At 38.4% G+C, this 24,760-nt stretch overlaps 1 protein-coding gene across 1 annotated transcript in view; it reads left to right on the top strand.

Moving 5' to 3' along the window:
• Positions 1 to 15,445: 15,445 nt before the first annotated feature.
• Positions 15,446 to 24,760, top strand: part of LOC308704375 (cell adhesion molecule CEACAM20-like) — a 29,094-nt gene continuing 19,779 nt past the window's right edge. The window contains exon 1 of the mRNA XM_081388606.1: positions 15,446 to 15,722. The gene's annotated coding sequence lies outside the window, so the exon portion shown is untranslated. The remainder of the gene's footprint in view (positions 15,723 to 24,760) is intronic.

Raw genomic sequence — 24,760 nt, forward strand, 5'->3', positions numbered from 1 at the left:
GATGATATGAATAATAAATAATAAATAATAATAAATATGTGAAAGGTAAAAGAGTTAGACTACATAGTCTATTTTGTCAATGTAATATGCTGTAAATTAAACAAAAATGTGGATGTGTAAAATAATAAGATTGTTTCTGTAATCTAGACATGCAAGGTGTTAATTTGGGCACTCTTGTGTCCCAGGGATTTTTTATTATTATTATCATTTTAAATGATTAAAACCACACATAGTATTTAAACTTAAAATTGTTATGGAAATCACACTAAATGTCTTAGAAATGTGTTATAATCTAATTTTACATACCTTTTAGGCAATATTGTTTTATTGTTTATTAAATCTTGTCCAATACCTAAAATTTCAAGCTCATATCTATGACAATTTTAATAAAGCATATGAATTATTACAAACCTATGAAGACCTAAACAGTGAAACATAAACCTTTTTGATTTAAATGAATATTTTTCATAAATTTATACTTTCCTTCAGTTGTGGCATCATTTTCATTTCAACAGTTTTACTCCTGATAAAATAGTGTTCAAAGTCTGAGGGTCCTGTTGGAGGGGTCTTGTTGATTTTTTTATTGTTGATGGGCCTTTTCTAATGCTCTGGATGACGGTGCCTTGAAACATAAAGCCTCCCTGGCCCCTGGTCAAGGGCCCCTGAGCATTGGTCCCATTGTCCTGGTCAAATACACCCCTGACACATTTAATACCCTAGGGGCTAATGTGAATTTCCAACATTGATAATAAATCAGCATATTAGTAGTGTATGTTGGTACAAAATACTTCTATTTTAAATAAATGCTGTTCTTTCTTTTTCTTTTTTAACTCAGAATCCTGAAAAGTATCAAAATAGAAAACCATTTTTTAAAATAGTAGTAATATTTCACAATATTACTGTTTATATATATATCTATCTATCTATCTATCTATCTATCTATCTATCTATCTATCTATCTATCTATCTATCTATCTATCTATCTATCTATCTATCTATATATATATATATCAGGCACGTGCAGGGGGGGGGGGGGGGGGGCGTTGGGTGCTCGAGCACCTGCCCCTTTGCCCCTTGGTGCCCAAAGTGCCCTTTTGTCAAGGCAAAATTTCCTTTCCTTTTTTGTAATTAAAGGCCCTTTTGTGGATGCCTGCCCAACCTAACTATTAGTAAAATTAATTATTATTAATTATACTGTTCTTTTGAACTTTCTATTCATCATAGCATCATGAAATAAAAATGTAAATAACTGTTTTCAAAACTGATAATAATCATAAATGTTTCTTGAGCATCAAATCATCATATTAGAATGATTTCTGAAGGATCATGTGACACTGAAGACTGGAGTAATGATGCTGAAAATTCAGCTTTGATCACAGGAATAAATTACAGTTTAAAATATATTAAAATAGAAAACAGTCATTTTAAATGGTCATTTCACAATATTTTTTTATTGTTTTTTTTTATCAAATAAATGCAGCCTTGGTGAGCAGAAGATACTTCTTTTAAAAACATTAAAAAATCGTACTGACCCCAAACTTTTGAACGGTAGTGTGTGTATATATATATATATTATTTTTTTTATTTTATATATATATATTATTTTTTTTATTTTATATATATATATATATTATTTTTTTTATTTTATATATATATATATATATATATGCCCCTTTTTTTACATTTGAGCCCCTGCCCCTGAGGAACTCTCTGCATGTCTCTGGTCAATACACATTTACATATTTAAAAACTAAATTTGTATTTGCTAACATTTGCACTGTGAACTACCTTGAACAAAAAATTAACAGCTGTATTTAAACTAATGTTAACAAAGATTAATAAACACTGTAACAAATGTATTGCTCATTGTTAGTTCATTTTAATTAATATATTACAGTTTTTTTCAATTGCTTACACACTAAAATAGAACTTTCCCACAATTAGCAAAACCTTACACTCAAGGAGCAAAACACCGGCCTAGATTTGCACAACTATCAGCACATTGTCAACCTCACACTTGTTGCAAAACTCTACACACAATGATTTGCAAAACACTAAACACACTTAACATACATTACACACAAAAATCTATCATGAAGTCACTTCCTTGCAATACCAAAGCACTGACTGTCAAATTACCGCACCGTCCAACCAATTGGTTCAACACAGTCATCAGGTGTGCAAACACTTGTTTGCTTAATTGTAGACACACCAATCAGGTGTATAAGCACTATAAAAAGCAGCAAGTGAGTTCATCGGTCTTCAAGCACAATGGAAAGAGTCAGAGAAAGAGTAAGATGAGGAGGAGGACAAGGAGGAGGAGGAAGGGGAGGAGGAGGAAGGGGAGGAGGAGGAAGGGGAGGAGGAAGGGGAGGAGGAAGGGGAGGAGGAAGGGGAGGAGGAAGGGGAGGAAGAGGAATCAACAGAGGAGGAATCAACAGAGGAAGAGGAAGAGATGGAGGCCATGCTGGAGGTAGAGGTAGAGGTAGAGGTAGAGGAAGAGGAAGACGAAGACGAAGACGAAGACAAGAAGGTGCTCAAAGAGGACCGAATCTGACAAATGAGATCCGCGCAACACTGGTTGACCACGTTGTCAACCACGGCCTGACGCTGAGGGAGGCTGGACTGCGAGTACAGCCAAATCTAAGCCGATACACAGTGGCAAGTGTGATAAGAACATTTCGACTGGAAAATAGGTATTGTAAAAAATCATCATATCAAAAACATCTGCATGGTTTCAGTAACTGCTTACAGTACTGTATTCTATGCACTATCAGCACTTCTGTTACCTTTTCCTGTGAAATTACTGTACTATTGTATACTGTTTGTTTTTTTTCTACATAGGATTGAGGGTCAGGAACGACAAGGGGGAAGGCCTCCTATGTTCACAGAACAGCAAGAGAGGGAGATAGTAAACATGGTTTTGGCCAACAATGCTATAACACTCAATCAGCTCCAAGCTAACATTGTCAATAACCATGCCAGTTTCAACGATATCCACCAGGTCTCAACATCAACACTGGCACGCATCCTAAAAAAAAACATATTCAAATGAAGCAAATTTATCGAGTGCCTTTCGAGCGCAATTCCGAAAGGGTGAAACGACTGCGGCATGATTATGCAGAGGAATGTATTCACTTTAGCAGTGTGATCTTGCATACTGTCTCATAATCTTTTACTGTACTGTAATATGTATACTAGATCTACACTGAACTACACAATTTTGCCTGACACTGTTCTTCAGAGAGTTTTACGAATGGATGGAGAGGAGATCCAGCATGAGTTCATTTACGTATGAGGCTGGGTTCCACCTGACGAGAACACGAAGGAGGGGAAGAAACATCATTGGCCACAGGGCTATAGTCAATGTCCCAGGGCAATGTGGGGGTAATATACTGTAACACTCTGTGCAGCCATTACACAGAATGGGGTCCTCCACCGCCATGCCCATATGGGCCCTTACAACACAGCAGTCATACTTACATTCTTGGACCAATTGCACAACATAACAGCAGCAAATCAAATCGATCATATGCAATACATTGTTGTCTGGGACAATGTGTCTTTCCACCGCTCTGCTCTGGTTCAGAACTGGTTTCAGCAACATCCACATTTCACCGTCCTATATCTTCCACCATACTCTCCATTCCTCAACCCTATAGAAGAGTTTTTCTCTGCATGGCGGTGGAAGGTATATGATCTCCGTCTCCAGGCTGAGGTACCGCTCATCCAAGCCATGGAGGAGGCCTGTGACCAGATGGAGGTAGCAGCAATGCAAGGATGGATTCGTCATTCAAGACGTTTCTTTCCAAGGTGTCTTGCTAATGACAACATTGCCTGCGATGTTGATGAAATTCCCTGGCCAGATCCAGCTAGGCGAAGAGACAATGTCTAGGTTTTTTTTTTTGGTTTGTTTTTTTAACAGTAAACTTACAGTACAATACGTAAAGTGACATTTTGTTACAGTATTATGAATCATCATGTCAACATTTTGGGCGTGTTGAGAAATAAATGAGTTTCTTCAGTCTGCAACATTGGTCTTGTGTAGTGTTTGGTGAATTTACATTATATTTGTACTTTGTTGATGGTAGCCTACTCTAATCATAGGAAAGTAGAAGTGCTAAAAGTGTTTTAGGTTTCTCACAGCAGTGTAACTTGTGCAAACAGAGTATAGTAATGTGAAACGTGTGTGTTTCATATGATAACAAAGTGTGGTTTTTAAACAGAAGTGTATAGTTTATACAAGAGTGTTTAATTATGCAAAGGATCTCTACCGTTTTGCTAATTGGGTGGTTTTGCTAATTGTGTGTAGTGTTTTGAAAGCACGGGCCCTGTTTTTAAAATCGAGCTTAAGCAATCCAAAAACACTGTAATAAATGAGTGTCATGAACTGGTATCCTTCTCCATCTCTTTCTCCCTCTTCTGGTCACACTCACACATACACACACGCACACCCTTTTTTACACTCCCGCACACACATCCTTCATTACACACACACTCACCCACACACGCCTTCATTCTACTCAGCTGTTTCTCATTACCTGTTGCCATTACACTCATCTCTTACACACCTGTCCCCTCTTTCTCTCTGATTAGCTTTACTACTTCTAGTTCCCTTCTCTCTTTTCTCCTCTGCCAGATTATTAACTATGGATACGTATGCGTCAGTGCTTTGACCAAGTTCTCTTCTTGTTCTGTCTGACGCGGTCAAGTCTTGTCGACCTTTTCTGGCTATATGTTTGCTAAATCTGTGCTTTGCCCAGTTATCCTGCTGTTGAAAGCTGTCTGCCGCTGCCGGTTTCGCTCTGTGAACTCTCGTGGACCTGCTCACCCAGCCCAGGGTTTTCTGCTGTTTTTGTTGCAATTTATCTAAACTTTTCTGTTTGAAAGCCCATCTGTGGCTCATTGCCTTTGTTACATTAAAGAGACTGTTTACCTGCTATCGCTCTTGGGTCCTCTCTTCTCCCGTGTGACAATGAGACCTTATTGATAAGTGTTAACGTTATTTCAGTACTTAAATTTGAACTAAATGAAAATGAGAAATATTGCCTATGAAACAAGTTAAAATAATTTGATGTATGTTAATGTTTATTCAAGTAATGAAAATGTTATTTATGGTTTTAGTTTTAGATTTGAATTATCAATAAGTGCTCACTAAACGTGAAAGAACAAATACACTGGATCTAAAATTAGTCTTTCTCTCTTGTTTATACAGAAAAAATATCTAATGTCAGGCTTATTGGTCCAGAAGAATCATTAATAGAGGGCGACTCATCTGCTAACATCACCTCTGAGGGAACTGGCAGCGTCACCTCTGTGGAGTGGATGAAAGATAACAGTCCTCTGTCTCCTAGCAACCGCATCATCTTCTCACCTGATAACAGATCAGTGTCCATCAGTCCAGTGCAGAAATCAGACATTGGGGAATATCAGTGTACTTATAGAAACCCTGTCAGCTCTGAGACAGCGAAACACAGCCTGATCATCAACTGTGAGTGTTAAACATTTAAACATCAAGATGACTTGAGCTCAAACCTGATGAAATATAGACATACTTGGTGCTCAGTTTGTCCTTCTGACAGTGAATCTCTTGTGTTTGTTCTAGATGGACCAGAAGATGTTTCTATTGAAGGTCCGAAAGTGGTGGATTTAGGGGTTCGAGTGTCTCTGTCTTGCTCTGCAAATTCTGAACCTTCTGCCTCATTCATCTGGAGGATTAATGGAAAAGACACCAGTGTGACCACACACACTTTCACCATAGAGAAGACTGACTTCACAGACAGTGGAGATTACGAATGCACTGCCTGGAATAGTGTCACGAAGAGAAGTGACTCACAGAGACATGCTTTACTAGTTAAAGGTAAGCAGTTAAAACTAACCAGAAACTTGTAAACATATGATAAGCAATGCCTTCACTTTAATGTACCACTTAATTTACCTCTTATTTAAAAATGTTTAAAATAAAAACTATATATAAATAAATCTTTACTATAGTAGGTGGTGGAGGAACTGAAGGAGGAGGACTGACAACAGGAGCGATAGTGGATTGTCATTGGTGTTTTAGTGGCAGTTGCAGGCATTTGTGGTCTTATTTTCTATTTAATAAAAACCAAGAAAATGTGAGTAATTTTAAAGTCACATCACAGCTTTAACACATTTTAGAGAATTTTGTCAGTGAGTTTCTTTGTCACAACTTGTGTCTTGGTCATTAATAATCTTTGTAAATCAAAGTCCTAATGATCAAAATCCTATTTTTATATGATACTATACCATATCAAGAACAGTCATTACAGTCATTTTCCCTTAAAACATGTTAATATTTTAGTGGTATTTCATGCATAATAACAAAATGACTATGGTCTCAGTGGAACCTATAACTGTCATATGCTGCCTTTTTGTGAGACAGAACTTTTAACAAACTGTATTTATCTTTACACTACAGCCCAATAATAAATGAACAACAAAGAGGACAAGCAAGTGGAGGTATGTTTGTTATTTATTGTTCATAATACCAACATCCCAGACAGCAACATAGTGTCGGCCCCGTTCCGGGCCAGATCTGGATTCAGCGTGTACCATATGCAGGACGGATCTGGGCTGACACTATGTTGCTGTCTGGGATGAGTATGATCTGATTGAAACAGCACAACTGTTTTCCCCAGTTGTAACAAGATTGACTGATAATGACCTGTAAAAGATTTAAGTATCAAACTCACTGAGTGTTTCTTTCTTTAAACAGCAGCACAAAACATACAGGAGCCTGTGAGTGACGTTCAGTTTTTGTTTTCTACTCAGCACAACACTTTTATGATTGGCATTACCACTGTTTAATAGTGGGCTTTATGTTTCACCATTTAAATATCAGCAACATACTTTTACTTCATGTGACATCATCATCATATATGACATTGTAATGTAAGAAAAACAAATTAATTTGTTTTTAATTTGCTGTTTGTAGCACTATGAAAGAACCCTTGATTTCCAGATGACTAGTGGAGATGGAAATATGAGTGAAATGAATATATATGTGAATCAAAGTCAAATTGATGAGTATGAAAATAATGACTATGAAAATGTAAAACATGGGTTTTCAAACAGACCAAGGGCTCCTACACCTCCACCAGGTGAGCAGTTTCATAATATTTATATCCATTCTGTCCCATTTTATACTTCATATGTGTGCTTTGGCTACATCACAAAATAAGAGCTATTTATTCTGCAGTTGCAGACATTCAGGAAATCATTAGATTCTTTTATTTTATTACATTTGTTACATTCAGGTATCAAACACTCTTCCTGTGCGCCAGCGAGGAAGTGAAGACACTGAAACATCTACTGTATACTGCAGTGTTGTATCTTCCTGCATACTATACATTTCACACAGTTTGTAATGTTTCTATTGTTACATATTAGAGTATTTGTATTAACATGTTTATTTGCAGGTCCATGTGAAATCTGACCACACAAAACATAGTAGACAGCAGCAGGGGCATAGCCATCATTTCAAAAGTGAGGGGGACAGAATGTCAAGTGTAATACCATTTTTTTTTCAGACTTTTGTTGACAGGTTTTTGCTTAATTAGCTTAATATGCTATTTATTTTTAAAGCAATAAAACATAAAGAACGAAAGAAAGAAAGATGTTCAGTACTTTATATCACACATGCAGGGTTTTTCCTGGCTCCAAACTAGGCGGAGGTGGTAAAATCCTGATCATGTATTTTAATAATAAGATAATAAAATTTGTATTTTTCATAGACCATTATATGTGTTCGTGGGTGGAACTCGGTACCTCTAGGGGGGTCCGGGGGGCATGCCCCCCCGGAAGAAATTTTTGACATTTTAAAGATAAATTCATTAATCTGGTGCACTTTGAGTCACCCGAATCTGCTGTTAAAAATAAAAAATCCACCCGCCATCCGCCCAAACCTATGATATTTATCATCACAATTACAATTATTCAAATTCTCAGTGTTAAGCATGATAATATGGTAAAATGTCACACTGAAGTAGGCTGCTTCTATCTATCTATCTATCTATCTATCTATCTATCTATCTATCTATCTATCTATCTATCTATCTATCTTACTAAACTAAAACTTTCCAATTGAAAACCTTCAAACTTCAAGCTTTTAAAACTACTTCAAACTTTCTGGTTAGGCTTGTTTTTCAAGAGTTTTTTTGTCATGTTTGTCATCATGTACACGTTACAACGCTGCCTGATTCAAGCAGGCTGTTAATGCATTAAAATACAAATTCAGCATTAACAATCACCATGTTTATTCTAATTTGAAGAGCTTTGATAACATCTGTGAAAATAAAAGACATTACGAATAAAAAAAGATTGAAAATAAGTGCACGTTTCGCGGGTAGTGAATATTTTTAGTAGTAAACTTGTTAATTATTCAACGAGAAATAGACAGAGTTATTCATCATTGTGCAACCCAATTCGGATACCACATGACAACTTACTTACAGTGCTTGACTTTTTCGTGAAAAATAGGCCGCTGTACGTGAGCTGTATCGTTCAGTTTCGTTCCACCAAGTGGGGCACTAAATTTTCTTTTGCTTAATATGTTCAACGTTAATAAAAGGTATCCAAGCAAAAAGTTCTCCACGCATTTTCCTGCAGTTAATGAGAAAAGTGTATTTATTGGCGCACTATACTGACTGCGTATTGAGACGTCTAAAACGGTTGAGCTCGATTTTCAACCAATCAGCATCGAGAATGTAAGTAGGTCACAGCCGAAATCAAGCCAATATCACTACGCACATGTAAACAGAGGAGGACGTAAGCAGCGCATCTTCATCTGATAGCGGCGATCAAGCTCGATTAACACCCGTAAAGTGTATTCTTCATGTCGGAAAAGATGGTGGGAAAGGTCCGCAGCCCTTTACTGAAGTCCGATGGGAAAAAATCAAGCAATGTGCGTAGGAATGGCTCAAAACGTCGGACACTACGGAGCTAACGTTAGCTGTTGCTAATAAACATGTTGCCCTCCTGGACAAACTGGTCTCTGATGTCCCAACAACTACGGGTTTCACCCGGCCTGATATCGGCGTTTTATAGACAAAAAAAAAAAAAAACCGCTTGACTTGTGTGTATGTGCGTGATGGGTAGGTTAAGGGGTCGGGTTAGTGTGTGTGAGAGTGAGAGAGAGAGAGAGTGAGTGAGAGAGAGAGAGAGAGAGAGAGAGAGAGAGAGAGAGAGAGAGAGAGAGAGAGAGAGAGAGAGACCGCTGTACGTGAGCTGTATCGTTCAGTTTCGTTCCACCAAGTGGGGCACTAAATTTTCTTTTGCTCAATATGTTCAACGTTAATAAAAGGTATCCAAGCAAAAAGTTCTCCACGCATTTTCCTGCAGTTAATGAGAAAAGTGTATTTATTGGCGCACTATATTAATTGCGTATTGAGACGTCTAAAACGGTTGAGCTCGATTTTCAACCAATCAGCATCGAGAATGTAAGTAGGTCACAGCCATAGACTGTAAAAAAATATGGGCTGTGTCCAAATTCAGGGGGTGCTTCTCAATTCTTATTTGTGCATCCTCGTTTCCTCTCCTCGCTTCCTTTCCTCGCGTCTCAGCTCCGCCCCCTGTAGGATGCGAGGGAAGGCTGCAAGGAAAAGACGCGAGGACGGAGGGATCGAATGAAAGCTTTTTTTATACATTGGAATACTTGATCACTCGAGCGTCACTTCATCGCGTCATCAGCAGCGCTCAGAGGATCTGCCCTCATGTTGTTGAAATTTGTTTATTTAAGAAATTCATAATAAATAATAATAAAGAAAGATACCCTGTTGAAATATGTGAGGTGTGTGGTTTATATAAACTGCAAAAGTAAAGTATAAATCAAAATTATTGTGACCGATGTGAAGGGGGAGGAGAATTTATACGTGCGTCACGTTTTAGTCGATAAAACTCTTCCGCATAGGATCCACCTGTGTATCCTCGCTCATGACTCCTCTGGAAGCCTCCTCACTCCTCGATCCTCGACTCCTCGCGGTGCAATTAGAGAATTGAGATGTCCTTCAAGATGGCTGTGCTCGATCGGTTTCCGGGTCATAGGATGGAGGACAGAGGAGAGAGGAGACGAGGAGGGATATTGAGAAGCACCCAGGGTCTACATCCTCCTTAGGATCCTTCCTACCCGGTTGAAGGAGGAGGGGTCCTCCGACGACCGCAAAGCCCGGAAGTCGGTGTTTGTGAATTTGGACAGCCTACCCTTCTTTCATATATTTTCAGAGGAGAAAGGCCGCGAAATTTAAAAATACTACTGTTACTGTGTCACGAAATGTAGTTTTAAGAGTTTTTCAGTCGACAATGTAGTTGTGTAAAGCTCAAATCTGTGGTTTATTTATAAAGAGAGCGCCATTTTAAAAATGTTTTCTGACGGTTTCGGAGTTGTGAGATCCAGGGATCACCGGGCGCTCAGCGCTCATGTACCCCGCCGAGAACAGCTTTGCCTCGGCTAGAGCTTCTAGACGTTCGCCGCTGTCAGTCTAGTGAGAATAATTCGTCTTGTGTTTATCTAACAGGCGATCTTTGGTTTCATAAATCTATAATTTGTTCCTTGGCAGATTGTTGTGGCTGAGGGCAAAGTGAAGTTTCATAACTTTACATATTTAGGCTTATTTAACTTTAACGGTGTAGCCTGCTGTATGTTTGACTGAATCGTTTACTTTATTTCTTGACTTGTAGCTTCTTATACCTTTTAAAAACCGAAATTTAACAAAAAGAGACAGGGTTGCGTCATTTTATTTTATATAGCCTATGTAATATGTTAAAATGTATAAATTTACATTATTTATTATTGTTATTATTATACCACTTGCGATTATCAATCTATTATAGTTATGCTGTTAAATTATTTTACTATTCATAGTAACTAACTATTTAACTTATTATTTTTATTTTCTATTCTGTAATTGATATTTCATATTCTATTGCTAATATTATAGTATTATAAATAAACTATATGCTATTATCAATATATTATTATTATATTAGTACTTATGATATTATATAATTATACTTTTCATTACTATTTTATTTGCTGTATGTTTGTTTATTTTATTGACTAAACTATTTACTATTAGCCTACCTCTCACTTTATCTTATATTTACTATTTGCATTGCACTGTAGTTGTACCATATCATATGTATTACCATAAAGGATCCCACAATAAGAAAACTTAATTTAATTTAATGTGAAAATTAAATTATATCTCAGTATGGGGGTGTTCACAATTCTTATTCAAGAATGAAAAGTTAAATACATGACAAGCCTGAGCTTTGGCCATTCCTTAAAAATAAATAAATAAATAAATTAAACCACTGAAAAAAAAATATTTTTTTGAAAAGCCAGTTTTTAAAAAACTTAAATCGAAAAGCATACTCCTCTCCCACTCCACTACCGCTCGCTTCGTCCGCCATTACGCTCTGCCGAAAAGAATTATGGGATAGGTAGGACGGGAAAGGATCCACCACACCCATCCTTCCAATTCGGGGAAAAGGAGGACGTATTTGTGGGCCGCATTTGAAGGATCCTACGAATTTGGACAGCCTTCGTCGCGGCGCTGTGACGTAACATCCTTCAAATGAGTACTCCGAAGGATGTAGACCCTGAATTTGGACACAGCCATGGACGTAGTGTCCGTGACGTCACCCGTAGGTTTCTGAAGAGCATTTTTGAAGCCTAAAGTGGGCGGAGCCGGCCGTCGCCATCTTGGCCTTGCGTCACTCCCGAATAACAGAAAATAGGCAAACAGGCGGAGTGGAGCTGAGGAGCCTGGCTATCTGAAATCACCTAGCTCGACGTGATCGAGTTAGCTGATGATGTAAAGCCAATTAAACTTTCCTATTTTTGCCCTTCGAAATATTATAATAGTTAAAAGACATGGCTACAAGTGAGACTGTGTATTACTTAGAGTGTTTGTGTGTGACAGTGATTTATGTGCATACCCGTTACTCTTTCATGGTCCGAAAGTTCGTACAGAGCTTATTCAGTCCATTTTAAATTCTGATTTTGGCCGTCTCTCAAATGGGTTAAACCATTTTATTACCATATTACCTTTGAAGTGCAAGTAAATGCGCTAGAAAATCCGCGCTCATTCATGTGCATTTATTGCATGGACGGAGAAAGCGCCGACGCCTGCATGATTTCATCTGACGGTACATAACGTTAAAGTCCCCGTGAACCGGAAGTTGCAAACGACTTTTCTCCAGTGCTGTGATGTATTTCCCAGTGAAACGGAATATTGAACAGAGGGCAGGGTTTTACTCTAGCGCTCCTCCTCTCCATCTCTGCTCATAACAGACTAACGGTTTGAGGGGAGTGGTTAAGCGTTGCCCAAACCAATTCCTCAAACCTACGTCATCAGAGAAGGTCCTCCAATGCAGAGGGGAGGGGCATTTTCAGATTTTGATTAAAGATTACCATGGTAAAAAAATTTTTTTTTTAATATTTTCTTGCACGGATTAATTGTTCACCACAAGACTAGTAATATGCGCTAACAAAGTAAATAGGGTCAATTTTGATTTCATGGGGACTTTAAGCATATTATAATCCATCTGTTCCGTGAGAGCAGAACGAACGAGCATTTATTGACGTTTTAAATTTGAAAACCCCAAAAAGCAACGAAATTGTCAGACATCCATTAGTGCAGGTTTACGGAGGAAAACAACTGAAATACAGCGCTGGTTGTTCTCTCGAACGATAACGACGGAATCCAAAGATGTGGGCTTTGTATCCAAGTATTAAATTGTATGAAATAATCCCGAAAAAAAGCACAAACACTGCAGAGATGGCAAGTTCAGCAGCTAACATTTGCTGAGGTGAAGTGACGGCTAGTAACAGCAGACAAACGGCCAGCACTGACAGCGGCAATCCATCTGTCACTCAAGTGGCCACTGGCCACACCCTTAAATTTAAATATTAATCAACTAAACGGACGAGTTATAAAATATTTCACCCCCCTCACAGTTGTTATGAAGGGCAAAATTAGCTGTATAGACCAAAGCCACATAGAGATCCAGGCTGTAAACATATTTTTTTCTGCTGTAAAGTTGGTAATTTTAACATGAGGGAGATACAGATTTGACTCACTTCTGCAGCCAGGCCAAGCGGCCAGTCAATGAATTGCAGTTTAACTCACTTCCGTGTTGGTTTCAAGAGAGAGACGGGGAGGTTGCCGCTTGGTCACAGCCGAAATCATGCCAATATCACTACCATGATCACTACGCACATGTAAACAGAGGAGGACGTAAGCAGCGCATTTTCATCTGATAGCGGCGATCAAGCTCGATTAACACCCGTAAAGCGTATTCTTCATGTCGGAAAAGATGGTGGGAAAGGTCCGCAGCCCTTTACTGAAGTCCGATGGGAAAAAATCAAGCAATGTGCGTAGGAATGGCTCAAAACGTCGGACACTACGGAGCTAACGTTAGCTGTTGCTAATAAACATGTTGCCCTCCTGGACAAACTGGTCTCTGATGTCCCAACAACTACGGGTTTCACCCGGCCTGATATCGGCGTTTTATAGACAAAAAAAAAAAAAAAACGCTTGACTTGTGTGTATGTGCGTGATGGGTAGGTTAAGGGGCCGGGTTAGTGTGTGTGTGTGTGAGAGAGAGAGAGAGAGAGAGAGAGAGAGAGAGAGAGAGAGAGAGAGAGAGAGAGAGATGGGTAGGTTTAGGGGTCAGGTTAGTGTGTGTGAGAGAGAGAGAGAGAGAGAGAGAGAGAGAGAGAGAGAGAGATGGGTAGGTTTAGGGGTCAGGTTAGTGTGTGTGAGAGAGAGAGAGATGGGTAGGTTTAGGGGTTGGGTTAGTGTGTGTGTGTGTGTGTGAGAGAGATGGGTAGGTGATATAAGTACAAATATAATAAATATGTAATATAGTACACATATTTAGCAAAATACTCTCCATAGCTCTTTTTCTAGCCAACTAACGTGCCTATATTATGGTCATTAAATGGCTTTTCTGAGAATGGATGTGTGGTGTGAGTGTGAGTGTGAGAGCGTGTGAAAAGTGTCAATTGCGATTTTACCTCAAATATTACCTTTGAATTGGAACAACATAATGAGAAGTAATTGGGATGTTAATGTTACAGTAGACGTTTTCTTGATAATCTTATCATGTTTACTGTCCCTAGATAGCAACTTCAGGTATATCACACATTTCAAACTGGTTTAAAATTTCAAAATTTTATTTTGTACTTCAAGTGGTAATTCTGCATTTTTGGGTTTATATGATAACAGGTTAGAAAGTGCAAAATTCCCTATGTTTTCCCTTTTTTTTCAAAATGGGCACATTTAGCATAATTTTTCTCAAAAACTGCAAGATTGTGTGTGGAGAACTTTTTCCTAAGGAATCTCATATATATTTCTGATATTAAATATGTGGAACGAAACCCTATTTCTAGGCCTCTTTTAGGCTACTGACAGCGGCCTATCTCTCTCTCCTCACACACACTCACACACTAACCTGACCCCTAAACCTATCCATCTCTCTCTCTCTTTCTCTCTCTCACACACACACACTAACCTGACCCCTAAACCTACCCATCTCTCTCTCTCTCTCTCTCACACACACACACACACACTAACCCGACCCCTTAACCTACCCATCTCTCTCTCTCTCTCTCTCTCTCTCACACACACTAACCTGACCCCTAAACCTATCCATCTCTCTCTCTCTTTCTCTCTCTCACACGCACACACTAACCTGACCCCTAAACCTACCCATCTCTCTCTCTCTTTCTCTCTCTCACACACACACACACATGTCTGGTGCACTATCTTTGTGAGGACTCTCCATAGACGTAATGGTTTTTATACTGTACAAACTGTATATTCTATCCCCTTACACTGCCCCTATCCCTAAACCTACCCATCACAGGAGACATTCTGCATTTTTACATTTTCAAAAAAACTCATTCTGTATGATTTATAAGCTTTTGTACCCATGGGGACCTCAATTTAGGTCCCCACGGTGACACGAGTCCCCATGAGTCTGTGTGCATTCAGGTTTAAGTCCCCACCGGTGTAGAAAAACATGTCCACACACACACACTAACCTGACCCCTAAACCTATCCATCTCTCTCTCTCTTTCTCTCTCTCACACTCACACACTAACCTGACCCCTAAACCTATCCATCTCTCTCTCTCTTTCTCTCTCTCACACACACACACTAACCTGACCCCTAAACCTACCCATCTCTCTCTCTCTCTCTCTCACACACACTAACCCGACCCCTTAACCTACCCATCTCTCTCTCTCTCTCTCTCTCTCTCTCTCTCTCTCTCTCACACACACACACACACACACACACATAACTAACCTGACCCCTAAACCTACCCATCTCTCTCTCTCTCTCACACACACTAACCTGACCCCTAAACCTACCCATCTCTCTCTCTCTCTCTCTCTCTCTCTCTCTCTTTGGGGATTGTGGGTAGTAGGAAGTGGGAAGAAGAGTTCGGGAGCACGCTTTTGAGAGTTTGTTTACTTTAATCTTTTTTTCGTTTTCTTTCTTTTATTTTTTGTAAGATTTCGTTAAAGGATTTAATTTAGTTAACAAACTTTAGTTGAGCGCCGACTGAGGTCGGACAACATAATGGGGTCAAGCGGAGATTTCTCACGCTTGACTCTTAAGCATGGATTGAAATGCACACCTGATGATTCAATATCTGTGGAAGATGTGGTGGTTGCAGTCAGCGAACAGGTTGGTGGGTTAAACATTAAATCAGCTTCAAGGATGAACAAAGCTGTTGTTGTTTTTCTTGCTGATGTTCAGTTGGTTGATGGTTTGGTTGAAAGCGGGATTACGATTAATGACACGTTTGTGCCAGTTATGCCGTTATCGAGTCCGTCAAAGAAAATTGTACTATCGAACGTTCCTCCGTTCATTAAGAACGAAAGTATCCAAGACGTTCTCGAAAGATATGGCAGATTAACAGCACCTATAAAAATGATTCCGCTGGGTCTGAAAAATCCGAATATCAAGCACGTTATGTCTTTTAGACGATTTACGTACATGATATTGAACGAGCAACAAGATCCGCTAAATTTAGCTGTGAAACTAACACACGAAGGCAAAGATTATACAATCTTTATTAGTTCAGATCACATGCGGTGTTTCTCGTGCGGAGAACACGGGCATGTTAGACAAACATGTCCAAATAAACAAACCGATAAGCCGTCTAATTTGCAAACAATTGAGCAACAAGTTGAACAAAACAATATTCTAATCCCCGTTCCTGTTGTTGAAACAGCACAGGAAAACACTGATGGAAGCTTAAGAAATGTAGAAAATCATGATAGCCTGGCTGAAGAGATTGTAAATCTGGCAAGTAGCGGAGAAAAATCTACACTGGCAATAAATGAAGAAGATAAACAATCAGAAAAAGAGCAGACAGTTATAGAAGAAGATCAAGCAGAAGGGGAAAGAGAGGCAGCTGAAGAAGAAAGCCATTCTCAGATGTCCTTTGTGAGTTCAGGATATGCTATTTCTGAAAATGATTCAGATAACGACCTTGAGAGCATAGATCTTTCTGATGTAGATGATGCTGAAAGAGCAGAGTCTTTTGGCTCTAGATTGTATACAGTAAAACAAATTAACGACTTTCTAGACAGTACTAAAGGAGTTCGCAAACCACAAATTGAGACATTTTTCCCTGATTTGAAGCGTTTTTTGGTGTCGTGTAAAATGGCAATGAACAAAGCAACCTTTGAAGAACTAAGCAGACAGAAGCGTTATCGCCTTAAGAAAATAATGACAAAAGTAAAGAACACGGTAAATCGTAATGTAAAGAAGGTTTGAAAATTTCTTTTCATTTTTGATGGAGAGAAAAGAATTTACAACCTGTGTTCAGACGTCTTTTGTCTCTTTATTAATAGTCAGCATCATGGCATCCTTACATTTCGGATCTTTGAATGTTAATGGGTGTCGTGGTGCTGAAAAGAGGTGTGCTTTGTTTGATTTTTTTAATTGGAAAAAATCAGGTATAGTTTTTCTGCAAGAAACCCACACAGACTTGAATAATCAGGTGCAATGGCAAAGTGAGTGGAAAGGTAAATCTTTCCTTAGCCATGGTTCGAATGTTAGTGCCGGTGTAGCAGTTCTTATTTCTTCAGATATACAAATACAAGATAGTAGAGCTGAAGAAATAGTACCTGGCAGAATGCAAATTATAGAATTTAAGTTATACGAGTTATTTTTTTCTCTTATTAACATTTATGCTCCGAATGATGGTGTAGAAAGAGTTCCCTTTTTTAAAAAATTAAAAAGTGTTATTTCAAAAATTCCAGAAAATAGAATAATAATTTTAGCTGGTGATTTTAATTGTACTCTTGATTACACTATGGATCGGAATCATGTTGAACCTAATCACAAATCGTCTGAAACTCTCAAAACCGTTGTTCAGTTTCACAATCTTGTTGACGTTTGGAGAGAAGCCTTCCCTAGAGATAAACAATACACATGGTTGAAAATTAATTCTAACACAGTCTCTGGTGCAAGACTTGATAGATTTTACGTTCAAAAGAACAATAGAGGAAGATTTCTTAATAGTAAAATTTTGCCAACTTCATTTTCTGATCATCATTATATTGTAGTATCTATGACCATAACACAGAGCTTTTCCCACCATAATATCTGGCGGTTTAACAATAGATTATTGCAAGATAAGTCTTTTGTACAATTTTTTACTCTGTTTTGGAAAGAGTGGAGAGAGAGAAAGTTAAAGTATAAAACTTTAGGCCAGTGGTGGGATATTGGAAAAGTACAGATCCAGCTCTTTTGTCAACAATATTCAAGAAGTCGTATGATGGAACTGAAAGAAAAGGTCCAGTTCTTGGAAGAGCAAATTCTCAAGCTAAGCAGCTCCATCACTGATGGTGAAGAGACAGAAACTGCAAAAATGCTGAAAGAGTACAATCTGATTTTAAAGAATTTGTATGAAGAAAGAACTCGTTGTGCATCCATACGGGGAAAACATCTTCATTTAAACAGTATGGATTCTTCTACGACTTACTTTTTTTCATTGGAGAGAAATATCAGAGAAAAGAAAAATATAAACTATCTTAAATTGCCAAATGGAAAAGAGATAATGGAAAAGAAAGAAATAATTTCACAAACTTTACGTTTTTATGAAGATTTATATACAGCACAACCTTGTGACCTAGAAACGACAAATCAGCTCTTAGATGGACTTCCACACCTTAAAAAAGAAGATAAAGCTGAGTTAGAAAAAGCCTTATCATTTCACGAGTTAACTGAAGCCATTCAACAGCAATCCTCAGGAAAATCACCAGGGTTGGATGGTTTGACTTCTGATTTCTACAAGGCCTTCTGGTCCCTCATCGGACATGATTTGTATGATGTGTTTTGTGAAAGTTTTGATTCAAAAATCTTACCCCTGAGTTGTAGAAGAGCTGTAATCACTCTTTTACCCAAGAAAGGAGATCTTGGCCTATTAAAGAACTGGCGACCAGTCTCTCTTTTGGGGACTGATTATAAAATATTATCTAAAGCTCTGACAAATCGTCTCAAGGAATTTTTAGCATCTATTATTCACGAAGATCAGTCCTATTGTGTACCAAAGCGGTCTATATTTGACAATCTTTTTCTTGTGCGGGACATGTTGTACTTAACCGAACTGCATAAGGTTGATCTTGGCCTTGTTTGTCTGGACCAGGAAAAAGCCTTCGATAAAGTTGACCATGAATATCTGTTCAAAATACTTGAAGGCTTTGGCTTTGGAAAACAGTTTATTTCATGGATAAGACTTTTGTATACGGATGTTTATAGTATGCTGAAAATTAATGGAAGTCTGACAAGACCTTTTTCGGTACATAGAGGAGTGAGACAAGGTTGCAGTTTATCTGGCCTCTTGTACACAATTTCCATTGAACCCATGTTGAGGATGTTGAGAGAAAAGTTGCAAGGGTTGTCGGTTCCATCATCTTGCTTCTCAAATACTTCATCAGTGAAACTAACAGCTTATGCTGATGACATCACAGTGATCATTAGATCTGAAGATGATGTTAAACATCTAATCTCATGCCTCAACATTTATGAGAGTGCTTCTTCAGCACGTGTCAATTGGGAAAAAACAGACACTTTATTATTAGGTCACTGGTCGAATCAGAATCTACCACAACTTCCACATCAGTGCCTTTGGAATCAAGAAGGTGTAAAGATACTTGGACTGTTCTTTGGGACTGAACAGTTTATGAAAAAGAATTGGGAAGGAATTCTAGAAAAAGTGACTGGCAAGCTCCAGAGATGGAAATGGATTCAAGCCCAGCTATCTTACAGAGGCAGAGTATTAGTAGTGAACAATCTAGCCGCCTCGATGCTGTGGCATCGTCTAACAGTGTTAGACCCCCCGAAAGAGCTTTTAACGCAACTTCAAAAAGCCTTTGTTGATTTTTTTTGGGGGGGCCATTATTGGCTTCCTCCAGGGGTTCTATGTCTTCCTGTTAGTGAGGGCGGTCAAGGACTGATTCATCTAGCCTCTAAGGTGAAAGCCATGAGGTTACAAACTGCCCAGAAACTGCTTTTCTCTTTGGACTCTGTACCGTGGATCAGTTTTGGTCTTTCCATTCTACGAGGAAAAAACAAGATGGGTTTTGATAAACAAATGTTTCTGATGTCAGAAAATGTTGTAAAGGATATGTTTAAGATCAAGTTTTATGGATCTGTGTTTGAAGCTTGGAGTTATTTTAAGCCAGAGCGAAAAGAACATTTTGGCTTTAATGAACCACTTTTTCATAATCCCTGGTTTTCCAATACTTTTATGATGTCTAGCGTTGATATTTCTAGCTTTGGTTTAGCTGGTGTAACTAGAGTTGGAGATTTGATTGATTTGACAAATAGAGAGTGGTTTTCAGTACAACATTTTACTACAAACATTGGGAGTAGATCAGAGAGAATTGTTGGTAATATATTAAAGAATTTGAAAACATCTTTTCCTAAATCCTTGTGGGAATATATAACAAATTTTATGTCTGGTAATAATTATTCAGAAGTTCTTTTTCCAGAAGTGTATATAACATCGCAGTTAGACCAACATGGGAATGATAATGACAATAATGTGAATTTGTTGCTCTCTTTTAAAGGTTTACAAAGCCTTCCTTTTTCTATAATGAACAAACAAAATTTATATAATGTTTGTGTAAAGTCTTTCTTTGCTGGTCAGTTAAGAGAGAGGAGAGATACAAAATGGAGATCTCATCTCTCGGTGACCGAGAATAAATCACCTTCATGGCGGTTATTGTATAAAAACCCCCTACCAAAAAGGTCTGGTGATTTACAGTGGCGCATTTTACATTGTGCATTACCAACAAAAGTTTTTCTGTTTAAATGTGATTATTCAGATTCTTCTTTTTGTACTTTGTGTAATGAACTTGATACAGTTTTTCATGTTTTTTGCGAATGTTGTAAATTATCTCCGCTTTTTGATGTTTTGGATAGAATTTTGAGTAGTTTAGGGATATTTTTTTCAAAAACAGTGTTTATTTTTGGATGTAAGTATTCTCGCGATAAGTGGGAAATCTGTACTTTTTCAAATTTTTTGGTAGGTCAAGCAAAATTAGCCATTTGGAAGGCTTATAAAATTGAAATGGAGGGACAAAAAGTTAATATGGTTAATTTATTCAAGGCCTTGGTTGAATCTAGGATAAGTTTAGAATATGAATTTAATAAAATGAATTGTGATATTCTAACTTTTGAGAAGAAATGGTGTGTAAATAGAGGTTTAATTTTTATAGAAGGAGAAGATCTCTTTTTTAAATGGTAATGTTGTGATAAATTATGTTTTTTAGAATGTTAAAAATAAATTGCTTTAAAAGTCAAAAAAAAAAAAAAAAAAAAAGTCTCTCTCTCTCTCTCTCTCTCTCTCTCTCTCTCTCTCTCTCTCTCTCTCTCTCTCTCTCTCTCTCTCTCTCTCTCTCTCTCTCTCTCTCTCTCTCTCTCTCTCTCTCTCTCTCACACACACACACACACACACACACACACACACACACACACACACACACACACACACACACTAACCCGACCCCTTAATCACGCACATACACACAAGTCAAGCGTTTTTTTTTTGTCTATAAAACGCCGATATCAGGCCGGGTGAAACCCGTAGTTGTTGGGACATCAGAGACCAGTTTGTCCAGGAGGGCAACATGTTTATTAGCAACAGCTAACGTTAGCTCCGTAGTGTCCGACGTTTTGAGCCATTCCTACGCACATTGCTTGATTTTTTCCCATCGGACTTCAGTAAAGGGCTGCGGACCTTTCCCACCATCTTTTCCGACATGAAGAATACACTTTACGGGTGTTAATCGAGCTTGATCGCCGCTATCAGATGAAGATGCGCTGCTTACGTCCTCCTCTGTTTACATGTGCGTAGTGATATTGGCTTGATTTCGGCTGTGACCTACTTACATTCTCGATGCTGATTGGTTGAAAATCGAGCTCAACCGTTTTAGACGTCTCAATACGCAAACAATATAGTGCGCCAATAAATACACTTTTCTCATTAACTGCAGGAAAATGCGTGGAGAACTTTTTGCTTGGATACCTTTTATTAACGTTGAACATATTAAGCAAAAGAAAATTTAGTGCCCCACTTGGTGGAACGAAACCCTATTTCTAGGCCTCTTTTAGGCTACTGACAGCGGCCTAAAAGGAGTGAAGAGTTTTTTTGCCGTTTTGAACTCATTGCTAGTTTGCGACGACCTCTATGATTGGGCGCGGCCGCGCGGGTGCGAGCATGGGCGTGTCGTGATGTGCGAGTGACTGATTACCATGGAAACGTGAAAGTCACGTATGTAGATAGACTATCCTTGACTCTTTGGATTTTAAATCTCGATGTATAGGCACCTCAGCTTGTCATGGACACACTTGCCCTATGAAAAAGTGCGGGGGACGAATTTACATTTTATAAAAAGTGGGGGGGACACGTCCCCCGCGTCCCCCGCGTAATCTACGCGTGGGTCAAACTGCTCTTTCAACGCGCCAGCAGAGGACCGCAAACTCGCTCAAACGAGAGCAAACGCTGTTTCCTTGACGCCAGCGAGACTTTAAACGCAGCCTGCCCATTACGTCATCTGCCCACTTAAAGTCCCCGTGAACCGGAAGTTGCAAACGACTTTTCTCCAGTGTTATGACGTATTTCCCAGTGAAAAGGAATATTGAACAGAGGGCAGGGTTTTACTCTAGCGCTCCTCCTCTCCATCTCTGCTCATAGCAGACTAACGGTTTGAGGGGAGTGGTTAAGAGTTGCCCAAACCAATTCCTCAAACCTACGTCATCGGAGAAGGTCCTCCAATGCAGAGGGGAGGGGCATTTTCAGATTTTGATTAAAGATTACCATGGTAAAAAAAATTTTTTTAAAAATCTTTTCTTGCACGGATTAATTGTTCACCACAAGACTAGTAATATGCGCTAACAAAGTAAATAGGGTCAATTTTGATTTCATGGGGACTTTAAAGGCGCAACATACTCATTCCGGTTACACTAATGTAAAAGATTATCCTGTAAATCTATTACAGTTTTTCTCAATTGCTAAAACACTAAAACCCATTGGCTGAATAAAGTTCTCAGTTGCCTGAACTCATTTAGCTAATTGTGCAGTCTGTTGGCAATACCTTAAAGGGATAGTTCACTTTGAAATAAAATTTTGGTATGTTTTAGCTTACCTCAAGGGCATCCAAGATGTAGGTATCTTTTTTTCCGCAGTAGTTTCAATTTAGATATTTTTAGGTCAAACCGTTCTTGTCTGTCAGTCATATAATGCAGGTCGATGGTCACTGGCTCAAAACACAAGCACAGAGTCCAAATTAAAACAATTCCCCATCGTCCAAATTAAACAATTCCCCATTGTAAGTACACATTGATGGCCTAAGACACGAAACGAGCGGTTTGTGTGAGAAAACGAACAGTATTTATATCGTTGTTATCTCTTGAACACAGCACACGTCCAAATGATCTGACGGCGCGGGCGGGTATAGATATAAATAGATGTCGCCTTGGCTACTGCAGTTCATTGGAACGAAACCGTAGCCAAGGCGACATCTATGTATACATCTATACCCGCCCGCGCCGTCAGATCATTTGGACGTGTGCTGTGTTCAAGAGATAACAACGATATAAATACTGTTCGTTTTCTCACACAAACCGCTCGTTTTGTGTCTTAGGCCATCAATGTGTACTTACGATGGGGAATTGTTTAATTTCTCTCTATGGCTCTGGGTAGAGCTAGACTCACTGCAGGACGTTGATTGGTTGACAGGGAATCGTCACTTGCGCGTGCTACAAGGGGAATGACAACATAAGAAGCGCCTGAAGCGCCATTTTTTAATATACATTTTAATACAATACTACTGTTACTGTATCACGAAATGTAATTTTAATAGTTTTTCAGGCGAGAATGTAGTTGTTTAAAGCTCAAATCTGTGGTTTATTTATAAAGATGATTTTTCCCCCCCGGTTGTGAGATCCATGCGGTCAGCGGGCGCTCGGCGCTCATGTTTCCCGGCTGGATGAGCCGTTCCTCGGCTAAGTCTTCTGACGTTCGCCGCTAACGGTAGTGGTTAAACATGAGATATAATTCGTCTTGTGTAGACCTAACGGGCGATCTTTGGTCTCGTGAATATATAATTCGTTCCCTGTCAATCGTTTTGGCTGAGGGCTAAGTTTAGTTTCATATTAACGTTATAGGTTATTTGTATTTAACTTTACTGTTGTAATGTTAGACTTGAGCGCTGCATTTGGATATTTGACTGAATTGTTTGCTTTTTGTCTTATTGTATAGCTTCTTGTACCTTTTACTTAAACTTTTTTATTGGCTATTATTGATAAAACTGAAATTTTACAAAAAGAAATATGGTTTCTTGTCATTTTTTTATTACAAGATTATCACTGATGTTTATTGCAACATTTGTACAAATGCATATATTGCCTGAAATATGTTTACTTTTTTTTTTATTTAAACGAAAAGAGGTAACGTTAGGGTTGTGTTTTAAATTTCGTTTTGTTATAAATAGAATAACGAATAACGTGCAGTGAATAATCAATATGCGTTGCGCATGAACCACATGTGTACCTATAGCAAAGAGTATAGAAGCCCAAGAGGCGAAACTCTGTTGTGTTATGGGTAACAGTCTGTAGATGGCGCTGCGGAGGCGCGTCCGCCATTATGGACTGAAAGCTGCTGAAATCGTTAGCGCCAGTCAATGGCAAAATCCATTTTAATAGGCGTTTATAGTTCATGTGTGCACTTGCTAGATTGCACATCTTTTTTGTACCTTTCCGCCTGTAATAGGACATTCACAGATTGTTTTTGTTCTTCCCATTGAAACGTTCACTGTGTGCACTTTCACTGAAGATGTTGAAAAAACAAGTTAATATTTTTGTGATATTCTATGTAAAATATTAACTGTCTTTAGAAATGTTCATTTATAATTTTATTTATTTATTTATTTTTCCAAATCATATATATGGTGATGTTCACTAATTTCAAAATCAACATTTGAATAAACATCTTATTACTTATATCTTATTACTGTGTGTCTGCCTATAGCCTATATTATTTCATGAATTTCTGTTAGTCATATAACTAGGAAAATGCATAATAGAATATAAATATTGATTAAAGTTTTGCAGTAATTTTATAATTTTATCTTTGCAAACCGTAAGTGGTAGGCTAATGAAGCCGATTCGGTGGGGGACATACCCTTACTAAAAAGTACTATAGG

The sequence above is a fragment of the Scardinius erythrophthalmus genome (genome assembly GCF_964197995.2).
Source record: "Scardinius erythrophthalmus genome assembly, chromosome: 16".
NCBI lineage: Eukaryota > Metazoa > Chordata > Actinopteri > Cypriniformes > Leuciscidae > Scardinius > Scardinius erythrophthalmus.